Here is a 23,530-nt window from a genome sequence, read left to right on the forward strand (position 1 = left end):
TGATATCCTTGGGTTATTTAGCATTTTATTGAGAAAATGCTAGCAGTCATTCATAGTTTTCAATCCTGTCTTGAATAACTGACATCATCAGAAGCATTATGTTCTTCCTAAGAGTTGTGGATTTTGATTCAGCCAAAGTGATTCTTCTGCCCTTTAAGAGTCAATGTGGATAGGGTTAGTGAAGTACCTTTTATTACTTTGTCATGTAAGGGGCTCCACCTTGAAATGCACTATCTTTTGGACAAGTCCATATGTTTCTTGTTTGTTTCCTTGTATAAGATATAAATGGAGATACCAACAATATCAGTGGTGGCTCCAGAATTGGTTTGAGAAGAGAATGGGTACCACTATTCTGTGTGGAGAGGGCTGGTACTGCGTGTATTCCTGAACATCTTACAGGTTTAGGGCATCTCTTACATCAGAACTTGCATCAGTTCACTACCACATCTAGTGCCTTGTTTTCATAGCAAACTGACATCAGGGAATGAATAGAATAGGTTTGGCAAATGCTGCAGTCAATGGAAGAGTTGCAGACTGGCTTGTAGTGAAGAGAACAGCAATTTAGAGTTAGGAAGGTGATGTACATCATTAGGGCACAAGAATCAAATTTTAATAATTTGAGATATTGTGTGTCTTTCAAGATAATCCCCCCTACTTGCAATTTAAGTCTTAGCAATGGAATACAGCCCCTCATTCCTCTTTCTATACTCCTCTGCTCTCTCTACACTTTTTCTCATTCTAGTCTTAACATAGATGCTAAACCACATAACAAAATTTAGACAACTAGATACTAGATTAGATGGGGGAGGGGGAGGAGAAGTTTTGCTAAACCCCAGAATTGACTCTTCAGTGTGGTTTACAATTTTGGCAAATACTACATCTTACCTTAAAGTGGATATTTATATTCTTCAGGAAGATAAATGATAAAATAAAGGTATTATTTTAGAGTACATTTCCTCATGCACCCCACCAAGCACCCCTGTGCTCATGAGCAAAAGCGGTTTTCTACAGCGTGTGTGTATGCATGCTCAGTTGTTCAATCCTGTCCAAACTCTTTGTGAACCCCTGAACTGTAGCCTCTAGGCTTCTCTGTCTATGGGATTTCCCAGACAAGAATACTGGAGTGGATTGCCATTTCCTCCTGCATGGGTCTTTCCCAACCCAGGGATGAAACCCATGTCTCCTGCATGGGTAGGCAGATTCTTTATCACTGAGTACCTGGCAGTCCAGCTCTATCTCAGCTGCCTCTTCTGTTTATGGCTCCAAGCCCTTTCTTTCTCAAAAATACACAACATGGTGCCAAAGCTCAGACCAGGGAGATGTGTGGCAATTCTTCGGACAAGGCAGTGTACAAGAGTACCTTTTACCAAAGGGCTAGGATGATTCCTGGCCAAAACTGTGCAGTTAGGCCAAACGGTTTATGTTTTTCTGGTCCTGATCTTCTTGGATGTGGCATTGGCAGCTCCTCATGAGTCTCACTAGCTTCCTAGGACTCAAGACTCGCTGTCTTTCTTGAGCCACTCCTAAGTTTGAATCTAGACTTTGCTACAGGTTCTGCTAATCATTGCTTCATGGCTGAGGATTCCCCACCAAAATGAAACGACTGATCCTCAGATCAGTGTGACAAATTAATCACTTTTTTGGTTCCTAACATCAACCCTTCTTCTTCCACCTCACCGAATTAATTAGGATCTAAACCTTATGTGAGAAGGGATAGGTATTTATAATGTGACTGCATTCTATATCAGCATCTTGTCATTCATCACAGACAACAATTCTTCAGGAAAAGAGTAATCACTTCTTTTTTCATATTTTTAATATGAAAGCTAATTTTATCTCCCAGGTAATTTGAGAGTTTATGTAAAATGTATTTAAAATTAGAAAACAAAATTGAAGGGGGAAATAACTGCATTCTTATTACTGTCATCAAAATAATAACACTTTTAGTTATATAATTTAATGACCCTAGATTTTTGTAAGCTACTTTGGTTGAGCTGCCTGTAAAATACGGAATGCATTTGACAATGTTTATTTCATATTTCTGGTAATATTTTGTGACCATCTGCCAGACTTCAAGCTTCTACAAGCAAAAGTATTTTGTGTTTCTCAAGATCAACAAAGTATCTTTGCTTTAGGGAGAGTCTAATCCTCCTTGTGGAAACTGACTATACAAATTATCTTATTTTGATGATGTACCCTTTCTGAATGATTTTGTTTGTTTCACTGTGCCAATTTTATGCAGTCTAAGTTTAACCAATGGGTGAGTTCTTTGGTTTTATTTTTGAAATATTATTAAAAAATTACTAAACACTTTTATCAAATCACATATGGCCAAAGAATACCAAATAGATATTAATTTCTGTTCTCTAGCTTGTCACTTTCACAGCTGACTAATAAAAGTATTATTTTTATTAATATTAATAAAATATTAATTTGGGGAAACTGTCATGGACCGAGCACTTTGTAAGGATTTTACAAAATTATTGAGATGTCTTTTAGGAATAAGGAGCAGAGAGAAGCATATATTGGGCCAGAGAAAGAGACTTGGTAATGTTTGGGCGTGTTTGATTACTGTGATTTGAACCAATATGTGACAGAAGACATACATTTGCTTCAAGAAAATTCTATGGTTAACTATAAGAGTCTTTTGGATAATGTAAGCTTGAAGAAAAAATGATTATAAATTCATCTTAAAAAGAGATATCCATTTTAAAACTACAACCAAATTCATTCCAAAGTTTTTGAAGTTTGAAAGAAAATAAAATATTTAAAGTACTGCAAGGAGGATTTCCCTGGTGGTTTAGTGGCTTAGACTCCACATTCCAAATGCAGGGGACCTGACTTCAATTCCTAATGGGGGAACAAGATCACACATACTGTAACTAAAGATTCCCCGTATCTCAACTAAACAGTTTCCACACATGACAATGAAATCCCAAGTGCCACAACTAAGATCAGTCAGTCAGTTCAGTCGCTCAGTCATGTCCAACTCTTTGTGACCCCATGGACTGCAGCACACCAGGCTTCCCTGTCCATCACCAACTCCTGGAGCTTGTTCAAACTCATGTCCATTGAGTCGATGATGCCATCCACCCATCTCATCCTTTGTCGTCCCCTTCTCCTCCTGCCTTCAATCTTTCTCAGCATCAGGATCTTTTCAAATGAGTCTGTTATTTGCATCACGTGGCCAAAGTATTAGAGTTTCAGCCTTAGCATCAGTCCTCCCAATGAATATTCAGGACTGATTTCCTCTAGGATGGACTGGTTGGATCTCCTTGCAGTCCAAGGGACTCTCAAGAGTCTTTTCCAACATCATAGTTCAAAAGCATCAATTTTTTGGCACTCAGCTGTGCTTATAGTCTAACTCTCACACCCATACATGACTACTGGAAAAAACATAGCTTTGACCAGATGGACCTTTGTTGGCAAAGTAGTCTCTGCTTTTTAATATGCTGTCTAGGTTGGTCATAGCTTTCCTTCCAATGAGCAAGCATCTTTGAATTTCAGGGCTGCAGTCACCATCTGCAGTGATTTTGGAGCCCAAGAAAAAAAAGTCTTTCACTGTTTCCATTGTTTCCCCATCTATTTGCCATGAAATGATGGGACTGGTTGCCGTGATCTTCATTTTCTGAATGCTGAGCTTTAAGCCAACTTTTTCACTCTCCTCTTTAACTTTCATCAAAAGGCTCTTTAACTGTTCTTCACTTTCTTCCATAAGGGTGGTGTCATCTGCATATCTGAGGTTACTGATATTTCTCCTGGAAAACTTGTTTCCAGCTTGTACTTCATCCAGCCCAGCATTTCACATGATTTTCTGTGCATCCCCGGTGGCTCAGAGGTTAAAGCGTCTGCCTCCAATGCAGGAGATCCTGGGTTTGATTGGGAAGATCCCCTGGAGAAGGTAATGGTAACCCACTCCAGTATTCTTGCCTGGAGAATCCCATGGACAGAGAAGCCTGGTAGGCTACAGTCCATGGGGTCACAAAGAGTCGGACACAACTGTGCGACTTCACGTTCACTTCCTTTCACTTAAGTTACATAAACAGAGTGACAATATACAGCTTTGATATACTCCTTTCCTGATTTGGAACCAGTCCGTTGTTCCATGTCCAGTTCTAACTGTTGCGTCTTGACCTGCATATAGATTTCTCAGGAGGCAGGTAAGGTGGTCTGGTATTTCCTTCTCTTTAAGAATTTCCAGGTTTTTTTTTTTGTGTGTGTGATCTACACAGTCAAAGACTTTGGCATGATCAATAAAGCAGAAGTAGATGTTTTTCTGGAGCTTTTGTGATCTACACAGTCAAAGACTTTGGCATGATCAATAAAGCAGAAGTCGAAGTTTTTCTGGAGCTCTCTTGCTTTTTCAATGACCCATTCAATGATGTTGAAATTGGCAATTTGATCTCTGGTTCCTCTGCCTTTTCTAAATCCAGCCTACCAGGCTCCTCCATCCATGGGATTTTCCAGGCAAGAGTACTGGAGTGGGTTGCCATTGCCTTCTCTGATTTTATATCTAGAGTTATTGAAATAAATACCATGTTAGGATTAGTTGAAAAGCAGAATCTCTCTCTATATATATATATGTGTGGATATAAGATAGTAGGATCCCATTTTCTTGTAAAAATATTCTATAGATGCATAACTATTTAAATATTCTGAAGAAAAATCCTGGAAGAGCATACTTACAATATTAAAAGTGTTTGTATCTTGACATTTATTAGCATTACATACTACTAATGCATGAACCTATTATTTCTCTCAATGCCATGATTTTCATCTAAACACAATGTCTCTAAGACAAATGAGTAAATAGAAAGATAACCAGACAACTCAACAGAAGGGAAATAATGAGAAGTGAAGGTACAGGTTTAGTTTGAGTTCTCACAAAAGTAGAGCTTGAGATAAAAAATTAAATGTGGATGATTAATTATAGAGCCCATCACAAGGAGGAGGAATTAGGAACAGGAAAATGAAAGTGGGAAGGAGATAAAATCCATTAAAGACCATGTTATCAATTTGATCACCACCTCTGGTAACGAGTTGTTTGATTCCATGGACCTTGAAGGTAAGACTGATAGTATCTTCCATCTGTTAGATGAAAAGTCTGATCTTCATTGCACCCACTGTGCACCCATCTCTCTGTAAAGGTCAGGAACTTAGAGTCAAGCTCTGTCAGGTGGGTGTGACTGAGCTGTGCTGTGCTGAGCTTAGTTGCTCAGTTGTGGCCAACTGTTTGTGACCCTGTGGTCTATAGCCCGCCAGGCTCCTCTGTCCATGGGGATTCTCCATGCAAGAAGTCTGAAGTGGGTTGCCATGCCCTCCTCTAGGGGATCTTCCCAATCCAGGGATCGAACCCAGGTCTCTTGCATTGTAGGCAGTGACTGAGTTACTTGGAAGGAAATAATGAAAAAATATGCAAATAATTGTCACTGTTAATTTTGTAATGAACACTGCTAGAAGTGAAAATACTAGCAGTAAAATTGGCCTTAAAAGCATTCCTTTGAGAATATTAATTGCTAGTTGGGAAAATTTCCTACAGAGTCCACAGCAGTTTTAGCTATGATTCTGTTTCTGAGGACAGAGATAGAACACATGAGGAAAGCAGCATTCAGTCTTCTTTTTTTTTTTTCCCCTTTTAATTGGAGGCTAGTTATTTTACAATATTGTGGTGGTTTTTGCCATACATTGACATGAATCAGCCATGAGTGTAAATGTGTATTTCATGAGTGTCTAGTATGGATTACTGAACACTTTAGGAGAGACTTTGGCCCCATTTCAGAAATGGGATGAAAGAGCAGATACCTGGTTTGGGGTAGGGCCAGCAATGTAAACCAAGCAAGGGAGTGTCCTGCTGAACATAGCTCTTCCAGTGAGAGGGTTTTTTGTATTCAGAAAATATTTTTAAGTTCTGATCGCTGATAAGAATCTGAAAATTTAGATCAACCACCATACCAAGTGTTTCTTTTTTTTTTTTTTGCTGCCATGGGTCTTCCTTGAGGCATGAGGAATCTTTAGTTGCTGCATGGGAACACTTGGTTGGGGAATGTGGGATGTAGTACCCTGACCAGGGATAAAACCTGGACCCCTTGCATTGGGTGTGTGGAGTCTTAGTCACTGGACCACCAGGGAAATCTCCTGAGGATATTTTTAAATTTAGGGTTAAAGGATAAGGATGTTTTAAGTGCTAGATACTTCTGTTTGGAATGGTGAGGTGACAAAGAGTCTGGGGGTCTTGTTACAATTATGTTTCTCTCAACAATGCCTCACCAACTCCATCAATTTTGCCCTTCTTAAAATAGAAGAAACTTGAATTTGTAAGAATCATTTAGGCATGCATTCAAGAAAGTATATATATATATATATATATATATATATAAGTCATTAAATGTTTTTAATCAAGATGTCTTTTGAACATAGCATTGAGATCTCATTTGTTCAGCTGTCAATAGTAAAGTGTTGCTTATGTAGTGATTAAATACACTTACAATGAAGAGCAGATCTATTTGCATCTAGAAAATGTGAACAGGCATGAATGGGAAAGATAGTGTTATATGTGACATCATTTGCATATACTGGTGAATGAATCTGATGTTTAAAAAATGAATTAATCTTACCAGGCCCATGCTTTTAGGATTGAATAAATGAATATCATTGTAGTTCTGATTAAACTAGAAGTATTCTAAAATGTAACTAATTGCTTTTTCCAAATGAAGAACAATGAGAAAGTAAGTGCTCTTTTTTTTTTCTTTTTAATTAAGGCATAGTCATTCAATTATTTTACATTTCATTCTGCTTAATTCAGTTAACAGGAACATAATCCAGAAGTAAAAGAAAAAAGCTAGGATAATTTTCACAGTGCTGCTCAAACTCAGTGACAACTGAGCCCCACAAGCCAAGGGACTCATTTAGGCCCAGTGCCCGTAACTCTCGAAGAAATGTGGAATACTCTAAGGGGACAGAAAAAAGTCTGTTAAGTATTTCTACTTAAAAAAAAATTTTGAATTAAAGGGCATTTATTCTGCCAGGTCTAATTTTTATTATGGTCTCCAACCCCTTATACATCTTAGTTACAAAAATAAGGATCTGTCATGTCAGTTTATTTCTTTGCCTTGGTCTTTATCTCCTCACAACAAAAACGTGGAGCAATTGACTAAAGAACATTGAATATATAAGTTATACCTCAGTTCAGCTCAAACAGATTTTTTATTAGACAGAGATTCCTAAGGTATGGGAACAAGCTTAATTCCAAAGAAGTCCTTCTTGCTCTTCTTGTCAAGGCCTCTTGGTTTCCCCTATTTATACTTCCAGTTGTCTCTTTTTGGTTATGCCTGGTGCAAAGTAAGGCTTCTATCCACCACCAGTCAATGAAAGGGAATGCAAATAGGCATACACTCAAGGCCAATTGACAATTGCAAGTTTTAACAGCAGGCTGTACTGTTTGTCTTCCAATAATTCAGTCTTCTATAATTAGATGTAGAATATTCATGAGCCCTTAATAGACTCCTAACTACCTAACTACCTAAGGTCACTTGGAGAAGCCCCTATGGTTATTTTGTATGCACTGTGTGCCTAGGGTGCAGGAGTTGAAAATTTTCTGTGGTTATTCTGTAGCATATCTGTGAGCTCTCCTGGGTGTGTCTGGGATGGAGTTTAGAGATCAGTTTAGAGAATTTAGGAATCACCTGGATTCCTTTCAGCGAGGCCACCCCTCATTGCTCATGCCTGTCTTCCTACCTAACAGTTTGTTCCAAGCTAAAGCCTTAATGATCCTCTTTGTTCTCCTACTCAGAATTATCATCCACCAATAACTTGCCTCAGGTAACTGTGGATCCAAAGAAAGGGAAGAGATGACTAAAACTGATCAGAATGTAACCCAGAATCTGGAAGCAAATCCAAATGATCTGTAGACTCAAGCAGAGCAGCCCCAGACAAACCTGTACATAAGGAAAGAAAGGCCTTGGCTTGTATGCCATTGATTTTAGGGTGGTTAATAATGCAGCATCGTTATAGTGATAGGCAAGAGAATTCACCCCTTTTACCGACTGAGATTAACTAAAATCTAATAACTTCCTTCTATTCCTGTAGCCTCACTTAGGTAAAGATTGTTAGTCTATTTATACCATTTGTAAGGTTATCAAATTCATTTGGATAATTGAAATCATTCTGTGGTGTTGGAGAAGACTCTTGAGAGTCCCTTGGACTGCAAGGAGGTCCAACCAGTCCATTCTGAAGGAGATCAGCCCTGGGATTTCTTTGGAAGGAATGATGCTAAAGCTGAAACTCCAGTACTTTGGCCACCTCATGCGAAGAGTTGACTCATTGGAAAAGACTCTGATGCTGGGAGGGATTGGAGACAGGAGGAGAAGGGGACGACAGAGGATGAGATGGCTGGATGACATCACCGACTCGATGGACGTCAGTCTGAGTGAACTCCGAGAGTTGGTGATGGAAAGGGAGGCCTGGCGTGCTGTGATTCATGGGGTCACAAAGAGTCGGACACAATTGAGCGACTGAACTGAACTGAACTGAATCATTCTATAGTACAAACTGACACCATCTATTCAAATTAAACATAAGCCTTCCCTACAACCATATACTCCTGGGTATATACGCCAAAGAAACATTCATGCAAGTAAGTGCACAGAGGACCATGTATGAAGTCATTTAGGTGTAACTGTGTTTCAGAAGTTGGATATAATTGAAATGCAGTCAGTAGCATTTCAAAGGGTCTACTGAATTCAAACAGACTAGTAGGCAGTCAAAGTAATCAATAACAAAAATTCTTGTTTATCTCTCATTCAAGAGATGAAAGATATCTATAAACCATTGATCCATTTACAGTGCTCATCAAATAATCAGAGCATAAAATCAAATCTTCAATCATTGCTTCCACCAATGGGGAACAATAACTTATTCTCCTTTATTAAACCAAAAACAAAACACAAAATCACTCCATGCCAACCCAACATAGAGTATCATGCAAGCAGTTTGAAGCAATATCATAATAGTACACATGGCAACAGGCAGAATTTTAAAAACATGATACTGAGTGAAGAAAACAAAATAATGAGATATATAACAAGGGCATCCATGAAGACTAAAAAACATATGTATACATATGAACATATAAATGGAAACTATCAATATTTGAAAACATAAAACTATTTTCTGGGTGGGAAGGAATATGAGACATGAACATTAGCACAAACAAAAAAAAAATGGAATAAAATGAGAGCTTAGAAGTTACCAAAGACAAGAATATGCCACAGACCAAGAGTACCATAGAATCAAGCTTTCTTATTTGAGTTAAAAAAAAAAACAAAACAAAACAAAAAAAAACACAACAGCTATATTATAAACTCTTATAAACCCCAGTGTAAAAACAACCAGATTTTTTTTGTCTGGTAGTTTTTTAAATGATTGATTTTTTTAAAATTTTGTCAGTTGATATATTTGAACTGGATTGTGCTAGATAGTATAAGACTATGACTTAATTTTATTTTCTTTCTAAATAACTAAATCTCTCGGCCTTTTATTGAATAATTCTTATTTTTTCCACTGATCTGTAATATCTCTGTTGATACTGCTGCTAAGTCCCTTCAGTCATGTCTGACTCCATGCAACCGCATAGACGGCAGCCCACCAGGGTCCTCTATCCCTGGGATTCTCCAGGCCAGAATGCTGCAATGGGTTGCCATTTCCTTCTCCAAATATCTCTGTTAATATATATTAAATTATACTATATACTCTACAAACTTGAGGCTGTTTCACCTTTTATTGAATTATTTTCCTATTTTTGTACTAAGCTTAAATATAATAATTTTATCTAATTTTAGAAGTCTTCCTCAGAGATAACTCAATGGATTTACCTGACAGAACTGGATAAACTTCCCTACCAGAGAAGTGGGCAAGTCTCTTTCCAGTGATTCCAAATCATAGTGGAACTTGGCTGATTTTTCTAAAATTTGATTTCTCCTCTCCAATAATTTTGTTTTCTGTTATGGTGTATTTTTGGTTTGTTAAAGACAGATAAGTTATTATTCCTCACTGATGACCACAATGATTAATAATTTGTTTTATGGTCTTATTATTTGCTAATCATTGTAAATAGACTAAAGGTTTATTGAGATCTTTCATCTTTTGGATGAGAAATGGTAGAGAATCTATTTTGTTTCTCTTAATTTGTTTGATTGCCTATTTGTCTACTTGAGTTTAAATCAATTAAGAATTTTATGACCACTGGTGGGGGAAAAAACATTCTTTAGTATCCAGACTGGTGAATTTTTGTGCTTCTATGTTTATTCTTGGTTAAAATTGGAGAATAACAACTATAAGCATCCTCTATGTCTGTATGTCTGGTATCTATAATTCAGAATGCCCTTTATCACTTATTGTGATTCTATGGTATTTTCTTATTTCTTGAGATTATTAATGAAAAAATAATGATTAAAAATGAAAAAGACTCAGTTTGTGGAGGTGTGGATGCAGGCACAGGGGCTTTCCTCAAACCTAGGTATCTGATCCAAAGCTGTGGAGAACACTTAGACTCTAGCAATTTCTCCAGGCAGAAATTACTGGGCATGGTAAGGTTAACTGTATCTTACAACATATGTATGCATAATGGTTGTATTTATGTGTAATGGTTGCATTCTCTCTGCTTTATTCTAACAACAACATCACAAATTTGGATAGAAATTTCTCAGATGAATTACATGCATTCCATACCCAATTTCTAACAATCACATGAAATTTATATACCTAAGAAATGTGCACAGATATATTCATGTAACATATCTGAGGATAATAGTTTATAGTCACAATTTATTATTGCTATTATTACCCCAAGAGAAAAAGGACAAAATCTTGAGAAACTTAGGAGGTGTTTGGATAAGTCAAAATTTGACCAATAGTCACTCAAAACACCCAAAGTAAACACACATACACACAGCCACACACTTGGAGCCCTGCACACCCAGCAGCATGTACACAAGTATCTGTGCTGTATTTTACAGATAGCCTGGAGCTAAGTGAGCTCATTTACATGGCTCAAATAGAAATAAGTAAAAATGTAAACATCCCTTTTAGAAGCTATAAACAACAAGCAATTTTTTTTAAAACTACCCTCATATAATTAAAAGGATCTCTTTCTAGCTCAGACCACCAACACCAGCTCTGAGACTCTCTGGTCCTAACTTATACAAAAGATAAACTGCTCTACTCTCCTTTTAAGATTTCTTATTTTTCCTCCTCTAGTTGCAAAAAGACTATACAGCTTTATAAAGACAGTGTTCCTCTAGTCACAAACATGTTCCATCATTCAAGACAAAAGTCAGTTATGGTTTAAGTACCAAATCTCTCTCTTGGCTGTATCAAAGCAGTTTGATATTTATACTTCAGTTTCTCCTTTTCCCCAGTATTCATTTGCTGATTGTTTTCTTTTTTTGCTTTATTTTTTTAAAACGTTCACTGTTTCACAAAATTTCAGAGGAGAGCAAAAAAGTTGGCTTAAAGCTCAACATTCAGAAAACTAAGATGATGGCATCCAGTCCCATCACTTCATGGCAAATAGATGGGGAAACAATGGAAACACTGACAGGCTTTATTTTCTTGGGGTCCAAAATCACTGCAGATGGTGATTGCAGCTATGAAATTAAAAGATGCTTGCTCCTTGGAAGGAAAGCTATGACCAACCTAGACAGCATATTAAAAAGCAGAGACATCACTTTGCCAACAAAGGTCCATCTAGTCAAAGCTATGGTTTTTCCAGTAGTCATGTATGGATGTGAGAGTTGAACTATAAACAAAGCTGAGCGCCAAAAAATTGATGCTTTTAAACTGCGCTGTTGAGAGTCCCTTGGACTGCAGGGAGATTCAACCAGTCCATTCAAAAGGAAATCAGTCCTGAAGATTCACTGGAAGGACTGAGGCTGAAGCTGAAACTCCAATACTTTGGCCACCTGATGCAAAGAACAGACTCAGTGGAAAATACCCTAATGATGAGAAAGATTGAAGGCAGGAGAAGAGGTCAACAGAGGATGAGATGGTTGGATGGCATCACCAACTTGATGGACATGAGTTTGAGCAAGCTCTAGGAGTTGGTAATAGACAGGGAAGCCTGGTGTGCTGCAGTCCATGGGGTTGCAAAGAGTAGGAAATGACTGAACAAATGAACTGAACTGATGTTTCAGAAGTGTTTCATATAACTGGTATACAATTGGATCTACTTATGTAAATTAATTTGAGCCATATCCCATTATATTTCCAATTTTTCTTTTCTTTCATCTCTTAATTGCCCCTCTATTTTTACTTTTACTTGTTTAGAATATTTCAGAAACATTTTGTGTAATCAGCATTTAGTTGGATGTAGTTATGTAAACTAATTTGAGTTCTATACCAATTTATCAAGGTTATGGTCATCTTGTACCCATTGTGTCTCATTCTTGGATTTTGAGGATAGCAATTTTCTTCGTAATCTGAAACTTTCTAAGTTTTCTCTTTAATCTTAAGCAAAATTTATAAAACAGTTTGATCTCCACTGGCTTCAGCTTGTGGGCTGCAGCAGTGAGAGCACGGAATCCTAAGCACTAGACCAATGGTCAGTAACAAGACCTTGGCTCTTCATCTTTGCAGAAATTCCACAAAGATGGAAAGTAGTAAACAAGTAAAGTATTTATTAGGAAGGGAAAAAAAGTACAGTACATGTAGACAGACACATGGGCAGACTCAGAATTGCTTAGTTATGCCCATGTGGTAGTTTGAATTACTTGTATGGGGCATTTCTTCTGGGTTTCCTTTGGCCAATCATTTTAATTTGCCTGTAAGTCCATATTTGGTATATTTCAGGATCCTCCTGTGTGTGTGTGCATGCGCACACGTATTTCTTAGCCAGGCCCGTAGGTAGACGATCACTTAGCATCACTCCTCTTTTGAACTCCAAGGAACCTTTCTGCATATATGTAGTAGGAGAGGTCTCCTGACTTTGAGAATGAAAAATACGTGCTCTCTTATCTTCTATCCGGGCAGGGCCCAGTATCCTCTCTCAATTGTCCTGCTACTGATATTTTGGAGGTTAAGTCCATAGGGAATGAAGCTCCAGTTGTTTCACTCTGGGGGATTCATACACCTCCTGCCTGAGCTTCAGATTCCAAGATGTATCACGGCTACAGTCCTCCCGCTTTTCACTTGAAAACAGTTTTCTTTACATTCAGACGCAGTATACCCCCAACCCTTCTATTTTTGACCTTTTTAATGAATGAACCTAGTGAGAGAGAAGATAAGGCATCCTGAAATGGTACCTTGATCTTGCAGCTTTCCATATTCCCTCTGTTGGAAGAAGGATATAATAATATCAGCAGCTTCATAAGCTTTCTGGTTAGAATAAATGAGATAATACGTACATATAATGTTTGACGTAGTGCCTGCCACATAATGAATGGAAATATATGTAAGTAATTACTATTATTATTATTACTGCAAATGAGGTTTGGCTGTGTTTGTTTTTTTATTTTTAATTGGAAGATAATTCTTTTGCAATGTTGTATTGTTTCTGCCATACAACAACATTAATCAGCCTTAAGTGTGTGTGTGTGGGTGTATATATATATGTGTGTGTGTGTGTGTGTGTGTGTATATATATATATATATACATATATATATATATATATATATATATACGCTGTGCTCTTTATGTTATACAGCAGCTTCCAACTAGATCTCTATTTTATATATGTCTTGTGGCTCAGCTGGTAAAGAATCTGCCTGCAATGAGGGAGTCCTAGGTTCGATCCCTGGGTTGGGAAGATCCCCTGGAGAAGGGAATGGCTACCCACTCCAGTGTTCTGGTCTGGAGAATACATGGACTGTATAATGGGGTCACAAAGAGTGAGACACCACTGAGCGACTTCCACTTTCACTTTCAATGTATGCATATGCCAGTGTTGCTCTCTCAGTTTGCTCCATCCACTCTTTTCCCAACTGTGTCCACAAATTCATTCTCCATGTCTGCATCTCTATTCCTGCCCTGAAAATAGGTTCATCAGTACCATTTTTCTAGATTACATGTATATTTATATTACTCAGCCATAAAAAGGAACAAATTTGAGTCAGTTGAACTCAGATGGATGAACCTAGATTCTGTTATACAGAGTGAAGTGAATCAGAAAGAGAAAAACAAATATCGTATATTAACACATATATATGTGGCTGATTTTTAGAAGCTTTCTTCTTGAGCTTAAATGTTTGAAGCATCCCAAATCAGCAGTGAATTCATTGCTCCTACTTTAGAAATCACCACTGTGTAGGAGAGGCTGCAAGGGGAGATACAAGTCAAGGAGATTTTACCATAGTTTGGGCAAGTCAAGATGACAGCTCCTTCTTCTTTTCAGTCTTGGAAATTCCCAAGTGAAAGACAGCATGGCACTGATAAAAGGGCAGAATACTTTAAGATTTACTTCCCACTTCTATCACTTACCATGTATAATCTTGGGGAAATAATTTAAATTCAGGCAGCCCAAGCATCCTTATTAAGATGGGTAGCAACATTATCTATCTCATAGTTATTTTGGAGTCCTGAGGAGACAATATGTGTGGAGCACTTTCATAATCATAAAGCACCATTCAAATGGCAATTATTTAAGTAAAGTATTTTAGGAATGCTGAACTTAATGCTGTAAACAAAAGCTAAATCAAAGTTCTTGGAAAAGTCGGGTAACAGGGCACGAAATATTTTCCACATTCCTTTACCCAACTGTTCCCCCACCATAGAATAACTTCCTGGATGTTTATTTTCCTTCTTAAATAGATACTTCCCTTCTATCTAATTATGCAGCATTCTACAGTTTCATCAGCTATCAGCAAAATCAAGCTGTCCTCACTTGGCTTAGAGTATCATAGAAATGATAAACTGAACAGCTTAGAATAGCACAAACTGGAGAGCATAATGCAACCATCTCAAGTTTAGAGTCTTAACCAGTCTGCACAGATTGTACAAGTTAACTTTTAGGAGCTTATTAAAACTACACACGTTCAATAGTATCATGGTTTGTATTTCATAGCATTTAAGTTCTCATTAGCATGTGGTCTTCATATCAACAGTGTAAAATTGTAAATTAAATTTAAAGAATAGGTTTAAAATTGCCTTCAATACTGACTTAAAACATTAAAGTGAAAGTTGCTCAGTCATTTCTGACTCTTTGCCACCCCATGGATAGTCCATGGAATTCTCTAGGCCAGAATACTGGAGTGGGTAGCCTTTCCCTTCTCCAGGGGAATCTTCCCAACCCAGGGATCGAACCCAGATCTCCTGCATTGCAGGTGGAATTTTAACCAGCTGAGCCACAAGGGAAGCCCAAGAATACTGGAGTGGGTAGCCTATCCCTTCTCCAGTGGATCTTCCTGTCACAGGAATTGAACCGGGGTCTCGTGCATTGCAGTGGATTCTTTACCAACTGAGCTAAACAGGGAAGCCTAAAACCATTAAAAAATCTATTAATTTCCAAGCTTTGAATGTGATTTGTTTGATTTAAGAATAATGCATTCTTTAGTTACATTAATGTTTATTCTGTCATAGACATTTCTCCCTAAGAAAAAATGTTCATTAAGAATAACTTTTTTAAAATGTCAAAATTCACTTTGTTGTGTGTGTGTGTGTGTGTGTGTGTGTGTGTGTTCCTCAGGAAAAACATAATGCACTCTCTCAGACAACTCCCAGGCTTCATTAATGAACATGATCTTCTCTAAGCTTTGAAGAATGTGATTTCTAATGATATAATCAGAGACATACATCTAAATATTTAAAGATCTGAGAGGCCTCATCCCCTCCCCAATCACTCAGACCATTTTCTATACATCATGCTCTTCTCTGAAGGAAAGGTTGCCTAAGTCCAGTCTAAGATGCCTCATCTAGTGTAAGAGTCATTTAAACTTAGCTAAGTTAATATTTATTCATAGAACATATGAGGGGGTAACTCTTTGATCTAGTTCTATATCTGTCATGTCAAATTAGTTCTACATCTCTGTTCTCAACTACAAGTCCCCTACTCCAGAAGCCAGATTGGTATAAGATCCTAGGAAGGGCCATCTATGCTGCAATGGACCAGAGTGCCCTGGTTCATAACCATGCCCTGGGGACAGTAGAGAAGAACTAGTTGCATTCTATAATAATTTTTAAAAATTCAAATTCTTTTTTGCATCCTTACCAGGTGTTCTCTATAGTGTTTTACCTTAGTGAGGATGAATCCAAAGTCCCTAGTCCATAATAAAAGTGTGTTCCTTCTTTGGTGTTTTCACAAAGACTGCACATGCATAACAAACTTTCATTCTTGAGGGACAGATCTTGACAACTGAACAAATGATCATCTGGCTGATTCCATATTCATGTGTGACTCATGGCTCATCCAGCAGTGCTGTCAAGTCTCCTTTATGAGAAGCAACAGCTGCTTTAAATTAAGCATCATTACTAAACAGCTCTTCTCTAAAGATGTGCAGAAAAAATTCCTTTGTCTTAAAAGGTAGATGGCTTTTCAGGTTTAAAGGACTAAATTTAGAGAAGTCCATATTTTTCAATAGGTTTATTAACTCGACACTCTATTCCCTTTCTCCTCTAAAAAAGGCTTTGTGGAACAGTGGATAGCCAAGAGGCGTCCCTGTATTCATTTTGGTTTGCTAGCCACTAACTGATATCTTCAGAGAAGGCAATGGCACCCCACTCCAGTACTCTTGCTTGGAAAATCCCATGGATGGAGGAACCTGGTAGGCTGCAGTCCGTGGGGTTGCTAAGAGTCAGGCACTAATGAGCGACTTCACTTTCATTTTTTACTTTCATGCATTGGAGAAGGAAATAGCAACTTAGTCCAGTATTCTTGCCTGGAGAATCCCAGGGACAGAGGAGCCTAGTGGGCTGCCATCTATGGGGTCTCACAGAGTCAGACACGACTGAAGCGACTTAGCAGCAGCAGCAGCAACAGCAGCAGCTGCTGATATCTTCAGGACTTACCTTTGATTTAATGAGGCAGATGAATGTTTTCTAGGTAAAGTAACTGTGAGCCTCATGAAATGTTAGTTTATATTTCTGGGCTAACCATTTTATTTTTATTTTCATTTAGTTTATGTCCATAGTTTTTTATCTGACTTTCAATAGACTCTTTGATCCCCAATAAGTTAAAAACTCCTGCTATATGTAGTAATTCTCATAATAGGGTTCTATTTCATGGACTTTTCCTTTCTTCCAATCCTCATCCAAAGATGATCAGAACAACAGACCACAACCAAAAGAGAAATGTTATATTTTCATAAAAAATATGTAAACCAGACTTCACTGCTGTAGATTTGATTCTAGATTACTCTGCTGCTGCTGCTGCTAAGTCGCTTCAGTCGTGTCCGACTCTGTGTGACCCCATAGATGGCAGCCCACTAGGCCCCTCTGTCCCTGGGATTCTCCAGGCAAGAATACTGGAGTGGGTTGCCATTTCCTTCTAAGTAAGGCTAAATTTTGAATCATTCACTGAGAAAAGAAATTATTTTGAAGATGATACATTATGAAATTTACTACACAAGTGGACTTTAGAGTTTTGTTTTTTGTGACTCTTGAAAGAATACTGCTCTTTATTTTTTATTTTTTAGGTGTTGTATCATTTTAATTTTATTTATTTATTTTTTTAAATTTAAATTTATTTATTTTAATTGGAGGTTAATTACTTTACAATATTGTATTGGTTCTGCCACACACCAACATGCATTCACCACAGGCGTACAGGTGTTGCCCATCCTGAACCCCCCTCCCACCTCCCTCCCCGTATCATCCCTCCGGGTCATCCCAGAACAGACTTTATCAGGTGGCTCAGTGCTAAAGAATCTATCTGCCAATGCAAGAAGACACAGGAAATGCAGGTTTGACCCCTGGGTTGGGAAGATCCTCTGGAGGAGGAGGAAATGGCAACCCATTCATATTCTGAAGATCCTGTGGAGGAAGAAATAGCAACCCATTCCAATATTCTTGCCAGGAGAATCCCATGGACAGAGGAGACTGGCAGGCTACCATCCAAGAGGTCACAAAGAGCCAGACATGACTGAGGGGCTGAGCATGTACATGCACTCTTTAGAACAAAAGAAAGTGATCAAGTAGAGGAATAATTATTTTATTTATCATAATAAAAGTGGTTCTTTTCTGTCTCTTAGTGTATATCTTCTGTATGTGTGGGATCAGCAGGCAATCCAGGTTTTTGCTGCCTTTTGTTGAAGAGAATTGGTTATTTCTGCTTTCCTCCTTTATGGCTCAGTCTGATGAGGGTCTCTAAGTGATCACACGTCCTAATCTACACATCCTTGCTTTCACAGGATGCTTCGAAAGTGCTTAGCATCCTTTCCTTAGTACTTTCTGCCTCTTCAGTGTTCCCCAGATTATAATAGACATATATCAAAATGTCACTCACATCTCACAGAAGAATTGAGTGTTTTGTTTTTGTTGCTATTGTTGGTTTTAACAGAGAAATACAATGAGAAGAATTCAACAAATTTAATTCTTTACCCACACTAGGATTAGATTTCTTCTTCCACCTTAGAATTAACATACTGCCTCCACCTGGATCTTTAAATGTCCCACCAACCCCATTCTTTTTCCAGAGGTGGCTTTAAGCTTTCCAATGCCATGGTCTCTCTGCTTCATTTGACCATTAGTCCTCTTGCAGAACGATTTTTTTTTTTTTTTAATCCACTCTGCTATCCTACATGGCTTGGGTTTTAGCACAATGCTAATCACAGCTCTTCCTTCAGAGTCATTGCTCCCTGAATTTTATCCTGATCATTAGCAGCTTACTTATTCCACTTGGATGGCTAATAGTAGGTATCTTGGTCCTAAAGATGCTGCATATTGACCTCTTAATCTTTTCCCCCAAACCTGCTCTTTCTCCGGTCTTACTCCACTGCTTTCTTGTCTTGCTCACTAATTCTCTGTACTTATCTCTGACTCCTCTTCCCTTGGCTCACATCCCTGTGGCCACACTGGCCTCCTTGCTACCCCTCCAGCATAGAACACACTACCAGTCACACTGGAAGCACCCACTTCTGCTTGAAAGACAACCCTCCACGCTTTTCATGGTTTGTTTCTGTACACCCTCCAGGTCTGCTCACATGTGTCTTCTAATTTCACACTTCCCAGGACACACTGTTTAAAATTATAATTCTTCTGTCTATGTCCTTTGTCCCCTTCTCTGCTTTGTTTCTCTCTGTAGTACTTATTTCTATGAGTTATAACATATATTTTATTTATGTGCTTGTGAACAGTCTCCCACAATCCAACTAAAATGTAACCTCCATGAAGGCAGAGATTTTTTGTCACTTCACCTGGATTTCTTTCAAAGTCCTTTATCATGCATTTACAGCTATCTCAGCAAAGCTAAAGAAACACCCAATCTTGGGACCATGCTCAAAAATTTTAGCCTAGGGCAGATGTATTTGCCTACCTGGCAACTTGTGTGTGAAGGCATCCAGAGAAACTCCAGAAGGCACAGTATGATGGTACTTAGTATGAGGTTAAGAAATTGGGCAAGGGACTTTCCTGGTGGTCCAATGGTTAAGAATCTGCCTTGCAATGCAACGGTTGTGAGTTTGATCACTGGTCAGGGAACTACCATCCTACGTGCCGCAGAGGAACCAAACTCAGTCCACAACTAGAGTCCATGTGCCGCAACCAAAGATCTCACCTAATGCAATGAAGATCCCACATGATGCAACTGTTTCAGGAACGGGGACCCCCTTCCAGGGCCCGAAAGTGGGTTCTTTTCTAACACTCAGAAATGAATTGCCCAAGGAGACACATGAGCTGACAAAGCAAGAAATTTTATTGGGAAGGTGTGCCCAGGCAGAGAGCATTAGGGTAAGGGAACCCAGGAGAACTGCTCTGCCACATGGCTAGCAGTCTTGGGTTTTATGGTGATGGGATTATTTTCTGGTTGTTTTTGGCCAGTCATTATGACTCAGAGTCCTTCCTGGTGGCTCACGCATTTCTCAGCCAAAACGGATGCCACGAGAAGGATTCTGGAAGGTGGTTGGATGCATGGTGTCACCTTTTGACCTTTCCAGAACTCTTCTGGCTGGTGGTGGCTTATTAGTTACATGTTCCTTACCAGGACCTCCTGTTGTAAAACAACCCACGCCTGGCCAGGGTGGGTGGTTTCACTCAGTGTGCTTCCCCTGACACAACTAATAGCTGACAGAGCCAAATAAATACTATTTTTTTTAATGGGGACAGATCTTTGTGTTGCTTTTTATATTAGATTCCAATTATTCTAATGATAATATTTAAATAAAAAAACAGTTGAGAATAAGTTGTAGGGATAATACTGAGGCTCAGTGCCACATGATCTCAATGCCATTATGTTGAATTTCTCAATAAACCATTTTAATAGGAGTCCAGGACTGAGATGAACTAAAAAAAAAAGTAATGAAAATTTATCACCTGTGTCAGAAAAAAAAATCAAAACCTAGATTTTCTGCTTTTTGGTGATATTCAAAGGTCAACACAATTTATCCTTATATTATGTGACCAAAAATGATACTTTATGACAAAAAAGAAATAAAATGATAAAAAATGAGTATTTGTTCCTAGGGGTAACTGGCTGCCTGTGATTGCAAACATAAGAAGGGTGCTAGGATATTACTAGTGGTTCCACTTATCTTAGTGAAATCACTGCTTAGTATCAAGCAGGTGCATCTAGAATAGAGGCAAAAGTTGATTTCACATGCAGACTTGTGTCTTCTCTGCTCAAAATCCAGCCTCTGAAGTGTGACTTAGAATTAAATATCCACGAGACACATAAAGAAGTTCTAAATTTGCCGTGTTGATAATTCATTTCATTCTCAATCCCTTTAGGAAGACTAAAGAAACTTTTCCTGGCTTCTCATGGAAGAGATTTTATCCTCATACCCAGGGAGATACAGCACTCAAGATATGAAAAGGAACTCATATGGTGAAACAGCTGCATTTGGCTGCCCATCTCTGGCTTCTGATCAAAGTAAGTCACTGTATTAATATATCTCATCCATTGTCTTCACCTTTGCTTTTCTTTCTAATGAGGCCAACTTACTTGCCAGCAAGGGTATCATTCTTTTTCCAAATTTGAAAAGGATTATATGTTGGCACATGTAATTCATCTTTACCTTCTTTCCTTTCTCCGGTTTATTTTATTTTGGCAGGAGAACTTTCTGCTATTCACACAATCCCACTTGGAAAAATAAATTGAATCAAGCAAAACAAAACAAGAGTAACACAGTTTTACTCATTTCACTTTATCTCCCTTAAATAGCCCTGCTTCCACATGAATATATTGCTTAATTCCTACACCCTTATTTTGTATTTGCATGTAGACTTTTTTTTTTTTTTTGCAATTCTTTTTTTTTTTTTTTTTTGTTTTTTGTTTTTTTTTTTTTATTTTATTTTTTTTTAAATTTTATTTTATTTTTAAACTTAACATAACTGTATTAGATTTGCCAAATATCAAAATGAATCCGCCACAGGTATACCTGTGTTCCCCAGCCTGAACCCTCCTCCCTCCTCCCTCCCCATTCCATCCCTCTGGGTCGTCCCAGTGCACCAGCCCCAAGCATCCAGTATCGTGCATCGAACCTGGACTGGCAACTCATTTCATACATGATATTTTACATGTTTCAATGCCATTCTCCCAAATCTTCCCACCCTCTCCCTCTCCCACAGAGTCCATAAGACTGTTCTATACATCGGTGTCTCTTTTGCTGTCTTGTACACAGGGTTATTGTTACCATCTTTCTAAATTCCATATATATGCGTTAGTATACTGTATTGGTGTTTTTCTTTCTGGCTTACTTCACTCTGGATAATAGGCTCCAGTTTCATCCACCTCATTAGAACTGATTCAAATGTATTCTTTTTAATGGCTGAGTAATACTCCATTGTGTATATGTACCACAGCTTTCTTATCCATTCATCTGCTGATGGACATCTAGGTTGCTTCCATGTCCTGGCTATTATAAACAGTGCTGCGATGAACATTGGGGTACTCGTGTCTCTTTCCCTTCTGGTTTTCTCAGTGTGTATGCCCAGCAGTGGGATTGCTGGATCATAAGGCATGTCTATTTCCAGTTTTTTAAGGAATCTCCACACTGTTCTCCATAGTGGCTGTATTAGTTTGCATTCCCACCAACAGTGTAAGAGGGTTCCCTTTTCTCCACACCCTCTCCAGCATTTATTACTTGTAGACTTTTGGATTGCAGCCATTCTGACTGGTGTGAAATGGTATCTCATAGTGGTTTTGATTTGCATTTCTCTGATAATGAGTGATGTTGAGCATCTTTTCATGTGTTTGTTAGCCATCTGTATGTCTTCTTTGGAGAAATGTCTATTTAGTTCTTTGGCCCATTTTTTGATTGGGTCATTTATTTTTCTGGAGTTGAGCTGGAGGAGTTGCTTGTATATTCTCGAGATTAGTTGTTTGCTAACAAGTATGAAAGGAGAAATTAACAATAACACAATAATAGTGGGAGACTTTAATACCCCACTCACACCTATGGATAGATCAACTAAACAGAAAATTAACAAGGAAACACAAACTTTAAACGATGCATGTAGACTTTTAACACACCATTTTGCTTTTATTGTATAGTCATAGTTAAACTGTTCGTTTCTTAAGAAAAAAGTGATCTTTCATTGTTTGGGTAGACACTGTTCTAATACTTTAACACAGACATTTACTACTTTCCTTTTCTCACTATTAAACATGTGAGGTAGGAATTATTATTCCTATCTTACAGATGAGGAAATGGAGGATCAAGAAGTTAACCAATTTGCTCAACAACAGAGAATTAATAAGTCCCAGACTCGAGTTTAAACAGAAGTCTATGTTTCTTAACATTACCAAGCAGCCAGTTTTATTCGAAACATCAGTTAATCTAATGGCTTTTAGGAAAGACTACAAATGAGACTAAAAGATAGGAGAATGACTTAAATACTTGCAGTTTTATTTTCTAAACAAGGCTTCAATCTAGTTTCTCTCCATTCCTATCACCATTACTCTCATTCTAATTCTTTCTTAATGGGGCTTTGTATTTTGTTTTTTTTCTGTCAAGTTTGCTCTTCCCACAGATGCTAGACATATCTTTCAAGCGTAAACCAATAGTATTATTCCCTTCCTTAAAATCCTGGGGTAATTTCCCTTTACCGACACTAGCAGTTTTCAAACTGTTTTTGCAAGCAGGTACTTTAGGGATTCTACAAATTAGTTCAGTTCAGTTGCTCAGTCATGTCCGACTTTTTGTGACCCCATGGACTGCAGCAAGCCGGGCCTCCCTGTTTATCACCAACTTCCGGAGTTTACCCAAACTGATGTCCTTTAAGTTGGTGATGTCATCTAACCATCTCATCCTCTGTCATCCCCTTCTCCTTCCAACTTCAATCTTTCCCAGCATCAGGGTCTTTTCAAATGAGTCAGTTCTTCGCATCAGGTGGCCAAATCCAATGACAATTTTAGTTTAAAATACTGTTAAAGTTCTATACATTTTTATA

At 38.1% G+C, this 23,530-nt stretch overlaps 1 long non-coding RNA gene across 1 annotated transcript in view; it reads left to right on the forward strand.

The window, feature by feature from the left end:
- Nucleotides 1-20,872: 20,872 nt before the first annotated feature.
- LOC129641810 (uncharacterized) overlaps nt 20,873-23,530 on the forward strand; it is a 73,106-nt gene continuing 70,448 nt past the window's right edge. The window contains exon 1 of the long non-coding RNA XR_008709457.1: nt 20,873-21,008. This is a non-coding gene — a long non-coding RNA (uncharacterized LOC129641810). The remainder of the gene's footprint in view (nt 21,009-23,530) is intronic.

The sequence above is a fragment of the Bubalus kerabau genome, chromosome 1 (genome assembly GCF_029407905.1).
Source record: "Bubalus kerabau isolate K-KA32 ecotype Philippines breed swamp buffalo chromosome 1, PCC_UOA_SB_1v2, whole genome shotgun sequence".
NCBI lineage: Eukaryota > Metazoa > Chordata > Mammalia > Artiodactyla > Bovidae > Bubalus > Bubalus kerabau.